Source organism: Microtus pennsylvanicus, chromosome 1, assembly GCF_037038515.1.
Source record: "Microtus pennsylvanicus isolate mMicPen1 chromosome 1, mMicPen1.hap1, whole genome shotgun sequence".
In the NCBI taxonomy this organism is placed as follows: domain Eukaryota; kingdom Metazoa; phylum Chordata; class Mammalia; order Rodentia; family Cricetidae; genus Microtus; species Microtus pennsylvanicus.
In genome coordinates this window covers 219,458,200-219,479,589 of record NC_134579.1, presented here as the reverse complement: position 1 = coordinate 219,479,589, position 21,390 = coordinate 219,458,200, and the positions used below count along the sequence as shown (strand labels likewise).

General features: G+C 47.7%; 1 long non-coding RNA gene across 1 annotated transcript in view; it reads left to right on the top strand.

Moving 5' to 3' along the window:
* Positions 1-2,214: 2,214 nt before the first annotated feature.
* Positions 2,215-21,390, top strand: part of LOC142842617 (uncharacterized) — a 66,338-nt gene continuing 47,162 nt past the window's right edge. The window contains exon 1 of the long non-coding RNA XR_012909413.1: positions 2,215-2,300. This is a non-coding gene — a long non-coding RNA (uncharacterized LOC142842617). The remainder of the gene's footprint in view (positions 2,301-21,390) is intronic.

Here is a 21,390-nt window from a genome sequence, read left to right as displayed (position 1 = left end):
TGATGACCCGGGTCATTCGGTGCCGTTAGGTATCGCACACATCCACTTGGGTGCTCTGCCCGATGCAGGTCCCCTTTCCGTTCTGAGCCATGAGGCCTGAAGGGTGGGGCTATGGGCCAAGTCCTACAGTATGCCACTCAGACTCGGACTCTGCCGAGCTTGAGTTCATGACCAGATGTTGTCTCTTTAGGACAGGACGACGAGGAATACTGGTGGAATACTTAATCCTGCCTGCTGTCTGTCTGAAACTCTTCCATCTCATATAAAAAGACCTTAGCGGGGACTCAGAAATCACCCTGAGCCCACAGATGGTGTTTTAGAAGAAAGTAGTCCTGATGTAGTCCAGAAACTGTGTCCGACCCCTTCCCAGCCAAGGCTTGCATACGGTGCCCACTCCTAGGAGAGCTCTCTCATCTTAGAATAGAGAGGACGTGTGGGTCTAGCCTTGGACTCATGAATTAAGATTAAAGAAACTTCAGACAATGATAGAATATAAGGGCTGACAGAAATTTGGAATGTTAGATATGAAAAAAATAATTCACCTGCTTAGAGAATTTTTTTTTCTTAGAGAATTTTTTTAAGGGCAGACATCTTAGGTTTGTATTAGTGAAAATTGCCCTGCCTGCGTGGGGTGTCCCAATGTACTTGGCTTCAACCCACCCACTTGTAGAAAACCGACCTTAAGACCACGGGAGTAGAAGTCTTTTCTTGGGAGCAAGAACTGGAAGGGAGAGGACCAGAAGAACTACTGTAAAGTGGACCAGACAAACAAGAGAGTTTGATACTGTGTTATGGGTGGTGGTTTTATGTTGATGATAGCAATAAAGTTAATTGCACCTAGAATTGATGCGTGCTCCAACGTTTGTTTCTCAGACGGGTTTTTGTAACAGTGGCATAGTGATACGACTTGTGGGTACATTAAAGACTTCTGACACCCGTTTTTTTTTACATTTGTATATTTATTTATTTGCATGTGCATGTGTTTTTGACCTCAACGTAGAAGGAACAGATGGAAGAGAGTAGGCAGGGTGGAGCCTGGCAGCAGTTCTGAAAGGCAGACTTCTGATCCTGTTTGCCACTGACCTTGGAGAACTGCTTGCTCCTCTCTCTCTTTCTCCTTCAGGAACAAGTTCTATCTCTAAGCTTTGGGGGAACTTGCCTCCCTTTCTATGTGTCCCAATCTGTTGATGGTAGCATTGGTACGGTAGGGGCGCAGGATGAAGGAAGGCGGGTGCTCAGTCAGATGGGACTGAGAAAGCCCCAAGAAGTATCTGGTTTTATCCCTGTGCTGGGATTTGGAGAAATTGGGGGTAGTGGGTAAGGTCAGCAACTGTGGCAGAGAAGGAAGTCTTGCACGTGATCCCTGAACTCCAAATGTGATACATTGCTGTTATCCAGGAAATGTGCGAATACTCCGCCACTGCCGCGAGGGCTGTTTGCCGTGCAGTGGGCATTATCTTTCACTTCAGCTGAGAACTCTTAGCCGGATGCTAAAGGTGCGGTGTGCCTTATAGCAACCAGGACGCAGTAATGAGGACTCTTCTGCTTTTCCAGCCCTTTTATAGATGATGGAACTCTGAGGTCCCCAAGCAAGCCCCGGGCTCTTCCTAAGCCCCACACATCCCTCGGAGGGAGCCAAGTGTGTGATCTCTAAATAGCTCCGATGAAGCTGGGATCTAGTAAGTTGCTTTTTAACATGTGCTTTATCTGTGCGCAAAGCTGCCGCCTAGGTCCCTGCAGCCCCTCAAGACCCACACGGCCCCACATGGCAGGTGCAGGGCTCTGTCTGGAGTCGAGATATGGATCTTGGCACCAGAGTGCCTTGCTTTCCAGGACTGGGCTGCGGCACTTGTGCAGACACACTCGCATGTCGGCCAGCACAAAGCTAGGGTCTCAATACAGTCCCAAGGCATTGTTCTTGTGGCCACCAGGGACTACCAGCTGCAGAGCTCAGGTTACAGCCTCCGGCAGACCCGTGGTAGTGACTTCCATCATATGTCACCCTCTCTGGTGTCAGAGTCATGTGATCTACTGCTGGTTGCTATTGCTTTTGGGCATGGTCCTCCCCAAGGCCATTCACTCATCCTGTCCCCGAGCTCCTGGCCAGGCTGAATGGGGAGGGTGCTTAAGGGACAGTCAGGCCCTGAAGTCCCACCCATCCTACCACTGACTCAGCTCATATTACCTCCTACCAGAGCCTGTTTGCAGCTCGCAGTCAAGTTCTCCAAGACCACGATGGCTGGCTCTCAGGTTCCAGAAGCTTCTAGAACAACCACAGTGGAAGATGCTGATTCGTACTTGTAAGTCTTCTATTGTATCAGTTATTTGGTTCCTGGATAGAAGGAGATAATTTGGAAGTCACCATGATAATTTAAAATCTCCTTCCTTTTGTTATGGCTTCCCCTGTTTAATTGTCGGTATCAAAGGTTGATGTGTATTGCATTGAAGCTGAGAAATCAAGGCTCAGTTAAGAATATGGCACAGACCAAACCACCCAGGAAACCACTGACAAGTGGCCACCGGACACTCTGTCATGTCTAGTTTCTTCTATGCCAAAGCAGAAAGCGTCCCACCACTTTGGGATTCTTAGCTTAAGTTTCCAGACTTGTGTCAACTTCTGGGACTCACACCAGTGAGTACTGGGGGAGCCCTTATCTAGTATTGAAGAAGGAAGAGGTAAAGAACCAGTCAGGGAAGGGCCTGGCTCAGCGGGAAGGTCGTATCGGAGGTCTGGGCCTGTTCCTGTTACATTCAGCCCTGGAACCCCCATGCGCTATACTCCTGGGGGTCTTGGGAAGGCAAGAAACAGCTTGGAGGTCTGTCGTGTCTGGGTTATACAGACACGGTCATGGGTGGCAGTGTCTGAGCTTGCCGGGTGTTCAGGTCCTCCGGTCATTGTTGTCAATAGCTTTTACGACTTGGGCTGCCTCTTCTTCTCATTTCTTACTTTGCATAACAATTTCTTGTCTTTAACCCTTTGCAGGCATTCTGCCTTCCTTCTCTCTTTCATGACTTCATTTATCTATCAGCGCACAGTTCCTGTCATTATCTGGTCTCTGATCTCCACTGCTCTGAATGCCCGCTCCTTTAGTTCTTTACCTGTATGCACACGTGTGTCTGTCTATTTCCACACATACAAACATGTGCAAATGCGTGCATTTTCTCCCCTCTGCCCAGGATCAGAGTAGATATATGAATGCACATATCCACCTCAGGGTCCCTTCCCCGGGCACCAGAGATTAGACGGAAAATAACAGCTCACCCTTAATGACCAGATGGTCACATGCCTTGCGAGGAGTACAGAGTCCTGCTCTGGAAACTGGCTGAGCAGGTGTCTCCTCTCTGCTCCATGACAACATGCCAGCTAGCACCCTCTGGGGGACAAAGCAACAATGGGAACTGGGGATGCCCATCTTGTATAGGAGGCTCATGTTCTGTGTGCTCAGGGCTAAGCCCTGGCGTTTCTGCTCCAGGCTGACACTGGACTACTGGCCCTTGGTGTCTGTGTGAGTTCTTGGAAGCAGGTGGCGGCCAATGTCCCCATCCTTGCAGGGCTTTATCTCAGGGGAGTGAGTTCAGCACAATCTGCCCTAGGGGAGAAAAGTTGTGGACCACAGAGGGTCAATTAGTAGGTGATATTTATGGATGAATTGTCTGTTTCTGTGATCTGGTCCGTCTTGATCACCGCTTACTGGCTATGTCTGGGGGATATAGAAGGTGAAGATCCAAACCCTGCTGGTAAATCCTATCTCCCTGTATGACCTGAAGCTATGCCATATGTAAACGAAATTGAGACTTTTTGGAGAAGAAGGTGGTACCTCTAAGAAAGCCCATGACTTTACGCTTTCCTCAGGATTTCGGTTGGTTCATTTCTTGGGTTTTCCTATTGTGTTTCTCTGTCCTTCCCTAGAAATAAAACTTTAAATTGTGTTGTAGAAGTTTACTCAACTTTTAATAAAATGAAGCACACTTAATTTTGGACAGTTAAGGGGTCACTAGTCATGCTGGGTGCCCAGGAGGCATTGCTCCAAGGCAAGGGCTTTTAGAGTTCACACTGGGAAAGTCCTGAGCAAGCCAGAGCACTGGGAACCCAAATTAGGGCATAAATTGACAGGAAATGGTGGGAAGGATACCCTGTTTAAAAAAGGGACTACAGGAAATCAGGAGTCGGCTGGTCATTTCTGGTCATGTAGAGAAGAGCCCTTGCAAGCTGAAAAAAAAAAATGACAGGTCTCTTTAGAAAAACATAAACCCCAGTGTTAAATGGAAGCCAGTGGAATGCAGAGAATTTGATGGCAGCAAGCATATTGTAGAGTAGGCAGGTAAGGATGAAAGAGGAAGAGCGTTGTATTCCACACCGGGACTCCATTTATTGAGCCTGTCTATATTTCATGAATTTGTCAAATATGATTTAAGACTATGTTTGTTTTTGTCTGCACCAGCTATGGGTTCCAGGAGTCATTTTGGGATGAGCTCTTCCCTAAGCTCTTGGCTTGGCATGGCAACAGAGAGGATGGGTTGCCGGCATCTGCAAACAGAAGGTTCTTGCCAGGTCATGATAATATTGCAGAAGTTGCGTAGGTGCCAGGAACAGGGGCCGTGGTAGGAAGATTCCACCGGACAAGTGTGAGCTTGTTCAAGGTTTAGAAAGAGGACTTATGAAATATAGGAGGCTCTGCTTTTCAAGTTCACCCTCTGATGTAGAACGTAGGGGAAGGGTGGGCCCCACAGCCAAAGAGGGGTGATAGATGAAGGGAAGGACCAGAACTGAGGCAGACGGTCCAGCTAACAGAGCTGAGCCCGGCCTTTTCCTCTCCTAAAGTCACCAGTGATGGTTTACCACTACGATAATGGGCTTTTGCTGTGACGCTGGAAAGGATAACAAAAGGATCCCTCTTCTGGTATACAGTTGCTGTTTGAGAGAAATACGCTCTAAGCAGGAGTCTAGTTATTAAAAAATGTGACCAAAGTCTGAAAACCAAGGAGCAGTGAGAATCTATGTACACAAAGCCTGTAACGTCAAGAGTCTAAAATTTTGTGGGTGAAGTCTGCCCAGGAAGGTGAGTCCAGGGTGGGTGGGTGGAGACAGCGAACAGGGGCTGGGCACGCGTGTTGGCACCCTAGATTCCTAGGCAGGGCCAGCGTGGGCCCTCTCGTAGCCAACCGTCTGCATCTGGCAGGAAGAGATGTTCACCAAAAGATTAGCCTGTAAGCTGGGGCCTGCTCCACACCAAGCAAACACTGGGAGTGCCGGGCGTGACCTGTGTCTCAGGACTGCTCCAGGTAATTCTTCTGCCTTCAGCTGCTCTTCCCTCTGAGCTGTTGATTTTGGAAGCTGCGCCTCTCCACGACTAGATTGCTTCATGTAATCTCAAGCCCTTCCCAGCGATAACATTCTTATGGGGTGACAGCAAATGTCAGCTCTGCCTCTGCACACCTGGGGACACCAGAGTCCTACAGACACCAGAGACTGGCTTGAGAGACAACCCTGTGCCACCTGATACCCGCGAGCCAACTTGATTTTAGGGGCCTGGTATGCATGCGGTGAATTCATTTCGCCTTATTTGATGTTCAGAATGGGTGTCACCTGGTCTCCTGGGCCTAGAAATTAATGGTCTATAGCTCAGGCACTTCCCTTCCTGAGTCACAGGCTGCCTTACCACTACCTGTGAGCAGATTAGACCTGTGCGGAGCCCTCGGGCCCTTGGGCTCAGGCTGCTACAGGCCAGGTGAGAAAGTGAATTCCTGAGTCAAATAAATACTCCTGCCTCCAGCATGGTAGGAATTTGAAGCTGCAGGCCAGGCCAGGAATGCTGGGCAGAGAAAGGTAGGCGAGCTATCGGTGAAGCAGGCGTAGACTTGTTTCAGTCTGGCCCCCACAGGCCAGGGGTCTGGGCAGTCAGAAAGGGCAGGGGCTGAGAGTGACCAGGCAGGCAGGTGGCACCCTGGCTGAATGCGTGATTGTGGCTGCTTCCTCCTGTCTCTGGGATATCTCACTAGAAATCATGAGCAGAGACGCTGCCTTCAGGAGGGCCGTTCTGGGAGAAGCTCAGACCATGGGACCAGCCAGATGGAAAACTATCCTTTCTGAAGACAGAAGGCTTTTGGGGTCCATGCTGACTGACTATTACAAGAGCCGTACGACCTATAAGATTTTGCTGCTGGGCCAGGAAGTCCCTCTAGTTGTTACGCCGGCAGCTACAAAGACCCCACCATGACAGCATGGGTCTTTTCTTCACAAAGACACAGAACTGTTACTGTACTGAGAAAGGGTGAACATGTCAGCGTCACGGAATAAAATTCTTCTCACTGAAACTAAATATCTTCTTATTAAAAAACATTAAAACTTTCCATGTGCTCGCTGGAAGTACCCTGTACTCTGGGCTCTCTCAGGTTCTGTGGGAGGTAAGTCTGCTCTCAAGGAGGTGGAGGCTTCTGGAGTAGCACAGAGCCCTGCTTCTGATCCAAACATTGTTCTTGACTGTGGGGAAGCTCTCAGCTTTCTGAGTGTCTCTGACACTCACATCCGTACCTTTCCTCTTTCCAAATAACTGAGTTTGGAACAGCTAAGTCGTGCAGATGTGCAGGGACAAGGCTACCCTTGGCTTGGGGGGGTAAGTGTGGAGGGATCAGATATGTGGAGGGTCTTGGTATGGAGGATATAGGTGTGTGGAGGGGAGGGTACAGGTGTGTGGGGACCTAAGCCTAAAGACTTGGGTGTAGAGAGCCCAGGTATGGAAATCTAGGTGTGTATAACATCCAAGTGTGTGATGGGCTTAGGTGTGGTGGGCACAACACTTGTCAGAAATCAAAAGCACAGAGGGCTGCCTGCACCGTCCAGAGCTGCCATTGCTGAGTAGGACCACTGGGGACATCGCTGATATAAGGTGACACCCGACTTTCCCTCCTCCTCCTCCTCCTTCTTCTTCTTTTTGGTTTTTCGAGACAGAGTTTCTCCGTTGCTTTGGAGCCTGTCCTGGAACTAGCTCTTGTAGACCAGGCTGGCCTCGAACTCACAGAGATCCGCCTGCCTCTGCCTCCTGAGGGCTGGGATTAAAGGCGTGCGCCACCACTGCCTGGGCTCCCTTCTTTTTCTGTGTGTGTTTATTTCCTTTCTTCCTCTGTCATGTTTCGTGTCTTCTCTTTTAGATTCTTCCTCCTTCCTCGTTAGCCTTTCATCTAGAGGTTTGTTTTTATTTTCTGATTTGTGTGTATTTTTATATTGAAGACAAAACAGCACAATTTTAGTTATTTTTTAACTTATGTACAAAATAGTTTCATTGCAAATGTATCAATGTTTGGCATTTTATAACTATTGATAATTATTAAGAGGCTTCCAGGGCCACTGGCAATGGGACCAAGATTTATTCCCATTGCTTAAACTGGCTTTTTGGAGCCCATTCTCTTTGGGGGGTTTCCTTGCCCAGCCTAGAACTAGTGGGGAGGGCCTTGGTCCTGCCTTAAAGTCATGTGCCTGACTTTGCTGACTCCCCATGGAAGCCTTACCCTCTTTGAGGAGTGGATGGGAGGTTGAGTTGGGGGAAGGTAACAGAAGCAGGAGGAGGGGAGGGAGTGGGAACTGGGATTGGTATGTAAAATGAGAGAAGATTGCTTTTTAAAAAATAAACAAATAATTTTTAAAAAGGCTCCCAGAATACATTTCTGAGTTAATGACAGAGGAGCATTTTTGTTTAACAGACATCTATTAAGAATGTATGAAAATAGTCAATCTAGGAAGTTCAGGTTTTAAAATGGGTTTTGTCTGCTAGAAAAATTTCTCAAACACGGTCTCTTGCCCCACAGAGATGGTGCCCCAGTGTTAGAACTCAGATTTTCTTTCTTGTGTTAGTCATTTCTTTTATTTTTTTAAGATTATAATCACATCATCTTCCTCTTCCCCGTCTTTCCTCTAAACCCTCCCATATATTCCTCCTTGTTTTTTTTTTTCAAATTCATGGCCTACTTTTTCATTAACTGTTGTTTTAGATAGATTCATGTATAATTACAAACATATATACAAACATACAAACACACACACACATATGCCCACATACACAAGTACAACCTGCTGAGTCTGTATAGTGTTACTGTTTTTCAGGGCTGACCATTGGCATTAGATAACTAATTGGTATGTTCTTCCCTGGGGAAGACGATTTCTCCTGCTCTCGGAGTTCCTTAGTTGGCTGTATAGCTCTTTGCGTAGGGTCCAGGCCTCCTGGGCTTCTACCCTGCAAGCTGCCCCCCTCCCAGCTTATCCATGTTCGCATGTGTGGAGATCTGAAAGGCCCATAGGGAGTGGCACTATTAGGAGGTGTGGCCTCGTTGGAGTAGATGTGGTCTTATTGGAGGAAGTGTGTCACTGTGGAGGTGGACTTTGAAGTCTCATTATATGCTCAAAGATACTGGCCAGTGTCTCAGACCACTTCCTGTCGCCTGTGAGTCAAGATGTAAGAACTCTCAGCTACTTCTCCAGCACCATGTCTGCCTGCATGCTGCCCTGCTTCCCACCATGATGATAATGGACTGAACCTCTAACTGTAAGCCACCACAATTAAATGTTTTCCTTTATAAGAGTTGCTGTGATCATGGTGTCTCTTCACAGCAGTAGAAACCCTAACTGAGACAGCTTGTCTATTGTAATTTTATGGGTGTAGCTTCTGACATTCCTGGAGGCAAAATAGAGATTTGTTTTTAAAACAAGATTGTTCTTTATCATAATAGTGATGTAATTAACAATAATACTAGGTCTGAAGTGAATGTTGAGGCAATTCTTTGCTTTGCCTTCCAGGGGGATCTAACTCTGTTTTAGAAAACCAACAGTAACAACAACAACCAACAACAACCGCCTCGCCTCTTGTTTTTACCGGTAGCTTCATTGGGCTGTTGGCTCCACCCATAAAAGCCCTATCCTGGTCCTGGTTAACCTACAGGGACCAGAGGCCAAGCTAACTGGAACTTTAAAAAGGGAAGCTCTGAGGACCCCAGCAGAGCAGAAAAGATGTATGGGCAGTGGGTGGACATGCCAAGCCTCTCCACAGCATGTGGAGGGGTGCGGGCAGGGAAGGTAAGCAAGCTCTGAGAAGCCTGTCTGCATGCTTAGCAGGCAGGGAGCAGGTGGCCAGGGCTGTGTCTCATGGAGGGCTGTGCTTGTTTGTAGACAAACAGCCCTGGCACCTGTGCGGCCCAGGCGAGGCTTCATTAAACACAGTTTCTGCCTCAGATCATTAATTTGTTTTAATTAGGTGTCCATGGGTCCAAGGGGTTGAGAGGCTCCAGTGGATGGAATGCAGGCAGGCTGTGGTTCCCAGCTGGGCCTGGATGGGAAGGTAAGGGGTTGCTGCAGACAGGAAAGGGACGGGTGGCCTCCAGGAGGTGGGGTGATCCTTGCCCTTCGGGGTTGAATCCTGCTCTGCTGAAAACAGCACTGACTGCCGTGGGGTGGGACCTGGCAGTGGTCCCAGGCTGCCAGCTGTGGATTCTCAGCCACCAGTCCCTCATTAACCCTAGGCAACATTTTCTGTCTTGATCATTGCTTAATGAGCTCGGGTGCCTGTGGGCCCATCGTTGCCGGGGCCCTAGGCAGGATTTTCTTCCTTTGCACTCAGAAAGGAGGCTGTTGCTAGAGGTCTGTGGGTTCTAGCCTCATACACACAGTGGGACATGAACTTAAAATAGTGGCTCTTTCTTTTCTGTGGAAATGTGCGGTGAGAAGGACTCTGGTTCAGAGATAACTCAGTGGGGAAGAGTGAGGGTCATCAAATTCCACTTAATCAAAGTTTTGAATAAGCTGTATTATGCCTCATTTTTTTATCGTGGTAACATACACATCACCAAATTTGCCATCTTAGCCATCTCTCCAGTGAGCGTCAGCAGCTCACTTTGCTCTGTTTTTCCTAACATGACAGACGGTTTGGAAGGGCAGGTGTATGACATCAGACTTCTGCGTTCATAGTTTCACGGGCTGCATTCCCTTCTGTGGCTTCTGTTGCTTGCTAGACAGACTTGTTTCTCTTGGCGTGGAACTTTCCTTATCGTCTGAAACTCACTAACTGGAGTCTTCTTTCTTTTCCTTTATTCTGTAGTGCTCTCCTCAGTTCCCACTTTAATGCTCCATCTCTGGTTCTGAGCTCTGGATAGGTAGCTCTTCCGTGGTCCCTGGTTTGCAAAGCACATCTCACGGGGCCCTTCTTCTCAGCCACCCCTCTGCCCTACTTGACTGCACCTTCAGTCTTTGGCTTCCATTTGTAGATCTTCAGCCTGTGCTGGGCTGAGACTGCACAGTGACCTTCCAAGGCCAAGTCCACACTGGGAGTGTTGAAGTACACGGCTGCTGCCCCAGCTGCTGTGAGTCTAGTTTTACTCTTAAGAGAGCAGTGCGTTTCAAACATGATCAACCTGTGGTCCTCGCTGATCTTTGGAATCAGACGCCGGTCCCCCGTGCTGTGCCGTAGACTTGATGGTTGCACCTCCATCCTCTTCCTCTACACACATTTGCACAAACTCAGCGTGGAGGCTCCCTAGCCTGGATCCCTTCTTTCAGGGCTGTGTGACACTCTTACCCTGGCTCAGATGGCCCAGAACCGAGATGCTCTTCGTTGGAACAACCTCCATCCCAGATTTGTTGTTGCATCCAAAGCTGCTGTTTCCTTTCCATCTTCACACGCCCATTCTACACTAGTACGTTCTTAGTTATACAAGTTATAGCACACAGTGGGTTGCCAAACCCAAACCAGCCTCTGCCAAATCAGGATTCGCAATCTATGGGTGGGACCAATACTGACCAGGTGGTTGCATAAACATATCAAAAGCACAGTCGTGGATACCCCCAAGAGAAGCCTTTGATGCTCTGAGCCTGGACAATATACAAAGTGAAGTGGGTCAGAGGGGCAGTTGAGAGGGTCACATGCTAGAAAGGCCCATGAGATGTGCTTTGCAAACCAGGGACCATGGAAGTGCTACCCTATTGTAACACAATTAAGAAAAATCCAGAGACAGATATTGAGGTTCAACCTGAAGGTCAGAAAAGCAAAACAACCAGCCACTGGCTCTTACATCTACCTCAGTCTGAAATGGCAATCCTGTCTCCAGGAATCTCAGAATGAGACTGGCTGAGAGCTGTCTCCTCCCGTCTTATAATCCTCTCTAGTGCTGGGATTAAAGGCGTGCACCACTACTGTCCAGTTTCTATGGCAAACTAGTGTGGCTACTGGGATTAAAGGTGTGTGTCACCACTGCCTGGTCTGTGAGGCTGACTCTCTGATCTTCAGGCAAGCTTTGTTTATTAAAATACAAATGAAATGTCACTGCAGCCTATCCAGAGCTCAGGTCCAGAGGTGGAGTATAAAAACGGGAGCAGAGGGAGAACGCTATAGACAAAAGGAAAAGAAAAAAGATTCCAGTTAGTGAGTTTCAGACAACAAGGAAATATGCTGTTGTTTATGCAGAGGCCTGGGATGGAGGAGGCATGGCTAGGGAAAGTCTAACGAAGGCCTGGGCTGATGCTGTGGACTAGTCTGGGAAGGAAGGCTGGGAATCCTGGGTGTCTGGCAAGAAGGGAAGGTGAATGGGAGTGAAACTTTCTGGGTCTTTATCGCCCTCTGCTACAAGGGGCCCAGGTGGCAAGCTGGAGATGGGCTTCGGGGCTGAGGGGTAGCTGAGTAGATGGCTCATGCTCTTTCCTATGTCATTAGCTACTCTCAGTCTTAACATCTGCCAGCTTTGAGGCCTGTTAAGCAAGCCCTTCTGATGTGGGGTGTCCTTCTGTATATGTGTTCTTTTTATTGGCTAATGAATAAAGCTGCATTGGCCTATGGCAGGGTAGAATATATCCAGCTGCAAGGAATATATATATATATATATATATATATATATATATATATATATATATAGAGAGAGAGAGAGAGAGAGAGAGAGAGAGAGTAGGTAGAATCAGGGAGATGCCACATAGCTGCCCAAAGAGAAAGCCACCATCCGCCAGCCAGAACCTTTCCGGTAGGCTGCAGCATCGTGGAGATACACAGATGCATAGAAATGGTTAATTTAAGATGCAAAAGTTAGGTAGAAATATGCCTAAGCTATTGGCTAAACAGTGTTGTAATTAGTATAGTTTCTGTACAATTATTCAAGTCTGAGAAAGGAAAGAGCAGTCTTTGTCTGCACCCTGCTCTAGTATGAGGCAAGGGGACGGGAATGGTCTCTGGTCATCTGGTTCCAGCAGGGAGAGTCAACTTTAGGGTATGGTCTTAAAAGAGGCATCAGATTGGCCATGGGACAGCCTGGTCTACAAGAGCTAGTTCCAGGACAGGCTCCAAAACCACAGAGAAATCCTGTCTCGAAAAACAAAACAAAACAAACAAAAAACAAAAACAAAAAAAACCAAAACAGATTGGCCATGGGATAAGAAATATAAAGGACAAGGAAGAGAGATTGGATTTGTGTATGATCTTGGCTTGTAAAGTGAATTCCACATTAAAAATTTATCCTCAAAAGCAGGGCATAATGGTCCATTTCTGTAATTTTAGGTCTTAGGTGGCTAAGAAAAGAAGGTCATGAATTTGAGACCACTTGAGTTATAAAAAGAGATCTTGTCCCAAGTGGCTGCTGAAGGGGAAGACGAATTGTTTCCTGCACATATAGCCTGTCTCACTTTGGAGTGTTCTTCAGAGCCTTGCTCTAAGGTGGGAGTCCTGCCGGTCCTGGTAAAAGGCAGCTGAGGAGCATGCACGTGACCCGAGAAACCCGAGGTGGATAGAGAAGTCTCTCAGTCCTGGGCACTGCTGCCTCAGCATGGTGCTGACGCACTATGCCCGCCGTTCGAGAGCCAGCCTGGGCGGTTACGCTCCATTTCCCCACACCTGCACGGTACCGGTTCAGCTGGTGCATCAAAACCAACAGATTCCACTTTCTATAAAGGCATAAGTGAATGACCTGACTTTGCTGGGGGCCCTTTCTTCCTTTTGTGGCACCCTTCCTGGCCTCCTCTGTGCCATTTATACCACGTCTCCAGCTTGGCTCCAAATGGACTTCCTGTGTATCCTCATCTCTTTCTGGGTAGTTTGTCTTGCTTGGCTGTGCCAACCTCATATACCAGGAAGAGGACGAGCATCTCGCCCTTTGGCACATATAGCTGGTGCTCTCTTTCAACTTCCCAAACTTCTGTCTACTCAAGGATAGAGACTGAGTTATGTTCACACTCTGGAGTGCTCCTACTGGGCACACAGAAAGACCTTGCTGACCCTTCTCTCGCATTGTGGGTGTAAAATGAACCACCATGGGAAGGCTGACTCAGGAAGGATGTTTCTGGCCTGGCTGGCTGGTCTTCCTGATACTCTGACTTTGCAGGAAAAGGCAGCTCTTACTGAGGGCTTGAAATGGTCTCTTCTGAACCTTTCCAGGGACAGACAGAGGTCATCGAGGTAGGAAAGAGGGCCTGGACGTTCAATACCTGCTTTGTTTCTATTCTTGGGTCAGCCCAAGGCTAGATGATGAATATTTTTCAGCTACTGCAGATACTATGGAAGGGCCCTGCATTAGCCGGAGTGTTCTAAAGGAACAGAACTGATAGAATGAAAATCTATTGAGAGGAAACTTATTAGACTGGCTTATAGGCTGTAGTCTGACTAATCCAACAATGGCTGCCTCTCAAAGGAAATTCCAAGAGTTAGACAGTTCTCTAGGCCAAAAGCCTGTCTGTTTCAGCAGTCCCAATCTAGAGCTGCTGATCTCCAGTCTATGTTAGAACCTCTCCCCACCCCTAGAGTAGGTTCTAATACCAGCAAAGGAATCCTCCCAGCAGCCAGATAGGTCAACTTGCCTGTGAGAGCGAGAGCAAACAGGCCAAAAGCAAAAGCTTCCTTCTTCTACGTCCTTTTACGTGGGCTACCACCAGAAGGTGTGGCCCAGATCTGGGGTGAATCCTTCCACCTGCAAGGATCTGATTAAGAAAAAATCCCTCTCAGGCATGCCCAGCTGCCTGTGTTTTCACTGATTCCAGGTGTAGTAAGTTGACAACCCGAATCAGCCTGTTTAGCTCCGTGTCTCTCCCCATGGATGCTGCGGAACGCATTCCCACCATGGTGTGGGCTACTGTAGTTGAGGAATAGCAGAGCTGTGATCATAATTCTGAAATCTCAGTAGGTTTGAGGACTTAAGCTCTTCTTTGTGGCTATTTCCTGTTTTCCACAGTCTAACACCATAAAAATTATTTTTGTTGCTGCTCCAGAACTGTAATTTTGCCACGGCTATGATTTGTAAAATGCAAATATCTGATATGCAGATGGTTTTGGGTAGCCCCTGTAAAATGGTCATTTGATTCCAAAGGGGTTATGACCCACAGGTTGAGAACCACTGCATCAAGATGGCAGAGGTCCAGGGTTGTTCTGGGCCAGTGAGAGGCAGGTTTTCTTCACTAAGTCCTGGGCAGGTAGGCAGGCAGGCAGGCAGGAAGGGTAACTCTATTGTCACTTGAATTCTGAGCTGGCTTATCAGATAATCAGAAAAAGCCCAACACCCAAGTGCCATGTACCAGTACCAGTACTGTAGGCTTGTGTGACCCATACTTCTATCAATACAGCCCTCCATGATCTTCCTGGAACTGGTCTGACTCATGCCTGTTAGCAGAGATGGACTAGGGACTTGACTGTGAGCCCTAGACCAGGGAGCTGTCTGTTGTTATCTTCCTAATAGAGCCATAGTCAGGTTACCAGTGAGACCACCATCCTATAACCATATAGTATCTGCACTGTGTTTACTGTGACATCCTATCAAGGCCTCCACCAACATCCAAATATTGTCCTCCTTGGGGATATATATATATATGGTTTGTATGGTATCAGTGACCATTTTCTCCTACCTTAGACCTCAAAGACCTGGCATCATAAAAGGAAGCAAGTTTGGTGCTGATCCCTGTGTCTGGTGACTGGCACAGAGGGTCTGGGGTTGTGGCCTTGCCTGTCATATCATTCATGTTTTCTCAACAGAAGCCTGTCTCCAGGGAGTGCCTTGGTCCCAGTATTTTCATGTTTTTACCATGGACAAAACCACAGGAAGCCCACAGGCAGGGTGACGTGTCTTGTGGAAGACTGCTGGGACCTGCATCCATTTGGCTTACTGTCAGGGCAGCTCAGGATCCTTTTGAAGATGGTGGTCTATGTGACAGCCGTAGCCTTGGGGTTCTGTTACAGGACTGGGAACTGAACCCCTCCCCAGGGATATGAGCAGTCAGACATCCACCTGCTACTGGGTACCTGTAGATAGTGAACCTGATCCCTGCTCTTCCTGTAACAGGGAGGAGAGTCTGGGAACTGGGAAATAACTTCTTGTCTTTGCAGAACCTGGAGTCTGCAGGCTTCCTAGAGCATCTTAGGAACAGGACCTTGATGACTCCTTTGCCAAACAAAGGCTTCAAATGAATGCTAAGCTTGTGACCCCCTCAAGCTATCTTTCAGTTAAAACACCCTGCTAGGCTAGCCTATTGTCCTCACTTAGGACACAACAGAAAACAAATAGATGATGTGTTGTTTTTGACTAAAATCTCATAGCCTAGTTGAGTTGGGAGCTTGGGCCCAACTCCAGGTGAGTGTTACAGGGTCACAGAGTCTCTTACTATTGTTTCACTGACATTCTGAGCATGCTAGCTGTGGCTTGCGGCACCTCAGGGCTTGCGGCACCTCAGCGCTTGCCTCCAGCACTATAGGGGATACTCAAGCTTTGGCTCCTCATCCTAGGTCTCCCAGAACCCTGCCTGATCCCTTCCATACCTGTGTAAAACTGCAGAGGCCCCTCTGAGAGTGAGCCCTTTGGTGGAGTTGAGACTGATACAGAGATAGGGAATCTGGGGAGAAGCCTCTAGGCTAATGGGAGGCAGGTTTTCCTCACTAAGTATAGGTGGGCAGGAAGGAAGGGTAGCTCTGTTACCTCTCAGGCTCTGGGATGGTTTATCAACCAATCCATTTGAAAACAAAACAACAAAAACATCAACAAAAAAGCCAGCCCAAGTCGAGACCCTACAAGTGCCATGCTCTATTGGGCCAGGACTGTATGACACATACCCATGTAACTCTTGACAGTCTTCATAGAATTAGTCTGGTTGCATTGGCTGAGAGACAGATGTGGGGTGCAGACCAGGCAGAGAATTGTCTCTGTACATTTTTTTAAAAATTTCATTTAAAAAATATTCTTTTTGAAATTCTGCTAATCAAAATGTGACAGGATTGGCTAGCTTTTTAGGTTTAACTGTTTGACCATCTCTTCTTGATGGTGTTGGTGATTTGAACCCCTAACGGTTCATGGCTGAACAAGGAGAAAAGTGGCTTGCCTTTCAGATGCTGAGTTTTGCTTTCCTGCTTAGTAACCCTGATGTTCTATGATCCCGTTTCTAGACCAGCTCCTGCCAACACAGCTCTGCCAGGACCTGGTCCCTCCATTGGCTCTGGTCTGCCTGAGGCAGGTCCTGGGGACCAGAGCTCTTGGAGGCCAGACATTCCTCCGGAGGCAGCATTCCTCAGACAGGAGAATCAGGAACCTGGCTGTGAATTCCTAAGGAATTCTGTCTCTTGAGGTTGGCTTCGCTTGTCCTTTTCCTTATCCGACATCTTTTCCGTATGTCAGAGTTTGATGAGAAAGAACCTAATATGTGATCTTTTCTGTAGTCTTAGAAAAGATATGTGTCTCTATGGCTGTAGAGTCTATCTGGTGTGTTTAATCTATAAAGAAGATCATGTCTTAGTTTCAAAGTTCTATCTCAAATACACCGCTAGCAGGCCAACTGTGTGCTAATTGGTCTGACCTTGCATTACGGTGGCAGGTTGACTATAAAATTCTCCTTTGGAGAGATGACCTTTTGGGAGGAATATTCAAATCTAGTGGAGTGATTCATAGCTGCTGAATCTGTGAAGATTTTCTGGGGTTTCACATGTCTTAACAGTTTGTTCCGGTTGTGAGGTACACATTTTGGTCATTAAATTTACCTAGTAAATTCAATCAGAAGAATTAAAAACTAAGAATTCAAAACTGGATGTAACTATACCTACATTTTAACAAGTGCCAGGAACTAATATTTGTCTAGTGAGTGAACAAGACACACCTGGGAAGTTGGTTGAGTCACACAACATGGTTCTGATACCTTTCACTCATTGATAACGTGGGGCTAGAGATCAGGTTTTAGGTGACACAGCTGGGCATGGTGGTGCATGCCCGTAATCCCTGTACTCAGGAGGTGGGTGCTGGAAGATCGGGAGTTCAAAGCCGGCCTTGGCTACATAGCAAGTCTGAGACCACTTGAGGCTCCAAGTAACAATGCTTCAAAGGGAATGAGAGAAGTGTGAGGAAGAAAGAGTGGGAGGAAAGAAACATGGAGGAGAGAGGAAGAGAGAGAGAGAGAGAAGAGAAAAGAAGAGAGAGAGAGAAGAGAAGAGAAAAGAAGAGAGAGAGAGAGAAGAGAAAAGAAGAGAGAGAGAGAGAAGAGAAAAGAAGAGAGAGAGAGAGAGAGAGAGAGAGAGAGAGAGAGAGAGAGAGAGAAAAGAGAAAACCAGCAAAGAGAGGGGTGCTCTGGAATAATCCTTCTGTGCACAGTGTAAATATATGTTGCCATGATTGATTTAATAAACAAGCTGGTCAATAGCTGGACAGGACACGGTTGGGTGGGAAAGCCAAACTGAGAATGATGGAATGAGGAAGGGCAGAGTCAGTGGAGTCACCGGCCAGACAGAGAAGGGATAGGACAAACAAAATGGGATGCAGGTAAAAGCCTTGGGGCAGCACGTACATGAATAGAAATGAGCTAAGTTGTAAGAGCTAGCTAGTAATAAGTCCGAGCTATTGCCTGAGAATTTACAATTTTTTTTTTTTTTTAGTTTTTTGAGACAGGGTTTCTCTGTGTAGCCCTGGCTATCCTGGAACTCACTCTGTAGACCAGGCTGGCCTCGAACACACAAAGATCCACCTGCCTCTGCCTCCCAAGTGCTGGTATTAAAGGTGTGCACCACCACTACCTGGCTGCATTTGTAGTTTATATTAAATCTCCGAGTCAGTTGTTTGGGAAGCAGCTGCTGGTTATTCGGGAGCAAGTGATCAGGACAGGAAACTTCCACCTACAAATGTTCCCATTTCTCTTTCCAAGAGAAGAGAAAAAAAAAAAAAAGAAAAAGCTAAAGTAGAGAGGTGTTTGTGCCTGACGCATGTGTCTCGCAGCCTGTCTGCCTGGCACTGCAACCTGGACCTGTGGTGTGGGAGTGTATAACGCAGACCACTCTTCTTAGAAAACAGGCCTTCTGCCTTAAGTCACCCAGAAAAGACCTCCAAAGCTGCCATGTATGCATATTCTAAGTCTCCAGGGTGTTCCCTACAAGGAGGAGAAAAACCTTGAGATCACACAATTCTATAACAGAAAAGGGCTGTATGGTGGTCCATCGCATGAAATCTTCTCACCCTCAAAAGAGAAGGAACTAGAAAAGACAAGGGTCCAGAGAAGCCCCGGCTGTGGCCACTGCCCACACTCCTTCCAATGTAACATCAAAGTGAAAAACACTGGGAGCTTGTCTACTGGGTGAGGGAAGGAAGGTCAATGCCTGTTAACAAGATATGTCCAGAAGAACACCCATGGGTAGGGCTCAGGCCCAGAAACATCAGAAGACCTGGCCATACTGCACTGTGAGATGCAGCAGCTCTGGCCCTGGTGCTGAACACGTGACCAGCTGTGAGAGGGGCAGCTTCCTGATTAGGTCGTTAGGAAATAAGCAGGTGAGGCACCTGTCTAGTGCTGAAGTTTCTCCTTCCTGCCATTTCTGGCCGTCCTCAGCAGAAGGGTACCAGTGTCTGAAGGCAGCTAACTGTGGGTCTGAGCCGCAGAGATAAGAACTCTGAAACTGATGGTCCTTCTTTACCCCTATTTCACATGATATCTACATTGCTTCTGTCTGGGCCCCTGCATTCCTGAATCACCCATCCCATCCTAGATTTTGTTCCTGTCCACTTGGGTTGTGAAACCTCACTTCTGATCACCTAAATGAGTGATGTATGCTACCAATGGATGGTGTGTGCTCGGAATAGTCCTGCCTCTGGATGTGGGGGGACGGGGAAGGGTAGACGTGAGACCCTGCTAGACATGGAGAGTGGGCCAGAGTGAAATGACTGCCCATTTTTGCCCATTGTTTCCTCTCGGGCAAAGCCTCTCCATCCCTCCATTCTTAAGCTCTGTAATTAAGTCCTTGTAACTCTTTGATCAGCAATAATAGCTGTTTACAACAGGCAAGGCGTGGCTGAACTGAGTGGCTGAGTGGGTGGCTCCCACCACAGACTAGTGCCAGCTGCAGCCCAGTAGGAGACAGACATGGGAACTGTCTCGACTTTGCCATTTCTCCACAGCTTCCCTTGAACATGGCTCTTCCATTGACCTTGGGTTCCTGGGCAGAGCAAGAGTTAGCGAGATAGGTAGACTATGACCTGTGACCTCCATGTTAGAGACAGTGTCACACTGCTTATGGAAGAGTCTGAGGGGTCTGGGGGACAGCCACCTGCTTCACCCTGAGCTCCTTTAAGTGGACTTAAGGACCATTCTTCATATTATTATCAGGTGCTGCTGAGGCCCTGGAAGGACCATGGTCAGGGCTTCCTCTAGCATCAGCTGGCTGCTGAAACAAATCGGCCCAAATGCTAGCCAGGTCTATTTCCCTGACCCGCTACTGACTCTGCAGCTGTCCTCCCACCATCCAGATTTCTCCTCGATTCAGTGTCTACTTTTGGCTTCTGGTTAGTGGCCTCAGGGAATGGGGACTCTTCAATCAGATAAAGTACTGCCTTTCAAAACCGAAAGTTGTCCCGTCAACCTTCCAGGCACTTTCAGACTTATTTCTGCCCTCAGGAAATTATTCTGATACAATGACTTGAACCTGTAACCCAAGCACTTTGGAGGCTGAGGCAGGAGGGTCACAAGTTGTAAACTGGCTTGGGCATCTTATCTAAAACAACAACAACAAAAACCAATTTAAAAAAAGAAAAGCAAAAGAAAGAAACACCACCAATAAAATAGAAACAGGGTGACAAACGGTCAGCCTCAGCTTCGGAGAGTTCAGGTGAGGAACAAGGGACAGGTGGGGGCAGGTAGGTAGCCTTCCGTTTCCTGTCTCTAGTTTTAATAGATTCAGGGAAGAGTAGTTAGGACCCCTGTGTAACAGGTCAGTTAATTTGTTGACTCTTGAGCAGAATGAGGGAGCTGCATCCCGGTCCAGTGGGAGCTCTCCATAGTCTAGGAAGCAGTCTTCATGGAGACCAGGGATTCGATGGCTATAGAACAGGGTTTGTTTTCTTCAGCACTGTGTTCTTGCTCACTGCCAAGTTCCCAGGCTTCACTGGGCCATCTTTATACAACCTGGGGTCGGTTTGCTTCAGTAGCTGACAGTCTGTCTGGAGACCCCTGAGCTTGTCTGTGTTGTATTAGACACTTGCCGCTGTTGTGAAAAATTACTGGGACCAAGGCACTTTAAGGAAGAGAGTTTATTTTGGCTGATGGATCCAGAAGGATTAAGAGTCCACGATGGAGGAGTGTTGGCATGGCAACAAGCGGCAGACACGGCGGCAGATACAGGAAACTAAGAACTCACCTCTTGAACTTAAGTATGAAGCAGAGAGAACAAACTAGCAAGTGTGGGAAGTCTTTAAACTTTCAAAGCCCACCTCCAGTGATGCACTTCAACAAGCCTGCACTTCCTAACCACTCCCAAACAGTGTTGCTAACTGGAGACCAAGTGTTCAAACATCCAAGCATACGGGGCATTCTCATGCAAACAACTTCAGTCCCTCGATGGCCTCCTATGGCAGCACATACATCCTCTGCGTGGGAATGAAGGCCCGAAGTCCCTATAAAGACACTTAGGCCGGGCAAGAGGGCAGCTATCAGATTTTTTCCCTTCCTCCTTGTGGTTGCCTTCCCTTGGGATGGTGGCTTCATTTCTGGTGGTTTTCTCCACTGTGAGACGCCATAGACTACCTTCCAGACATGGGCATGCTGACTGAGGGGCACATGGAGCACAGCTTCCAAGTCTAATGTTTTGCTTAGGCATTGGCTATTCTGGTGGGATACTCTGCCCTGGCCAGCTCTGACCCAAGGCTGAGGTAGCACATGCCTGCATGTGCCACTGGGTTTTGTTTAAGAAGAAGTAGTTTGTCCTGGATCTCCATGACCCAGCCCTTTGGGGTGTCCTTCAACCCCAGCCCCTGGTTAAATTGTGCTCATGTGTCCTATCCAGCACAAAAACACCAGAGGGGAATGCCTTTAGTTTCACAGGGTGGGAGTCAACAGCTGGTAGGGTATCTTCGACAAGACCGGATCAATAATGTCTCTCCCTCCTTCCTCCTCCTTGGCAATGACTGTGTTCTCAGGAGAAACAGATACCC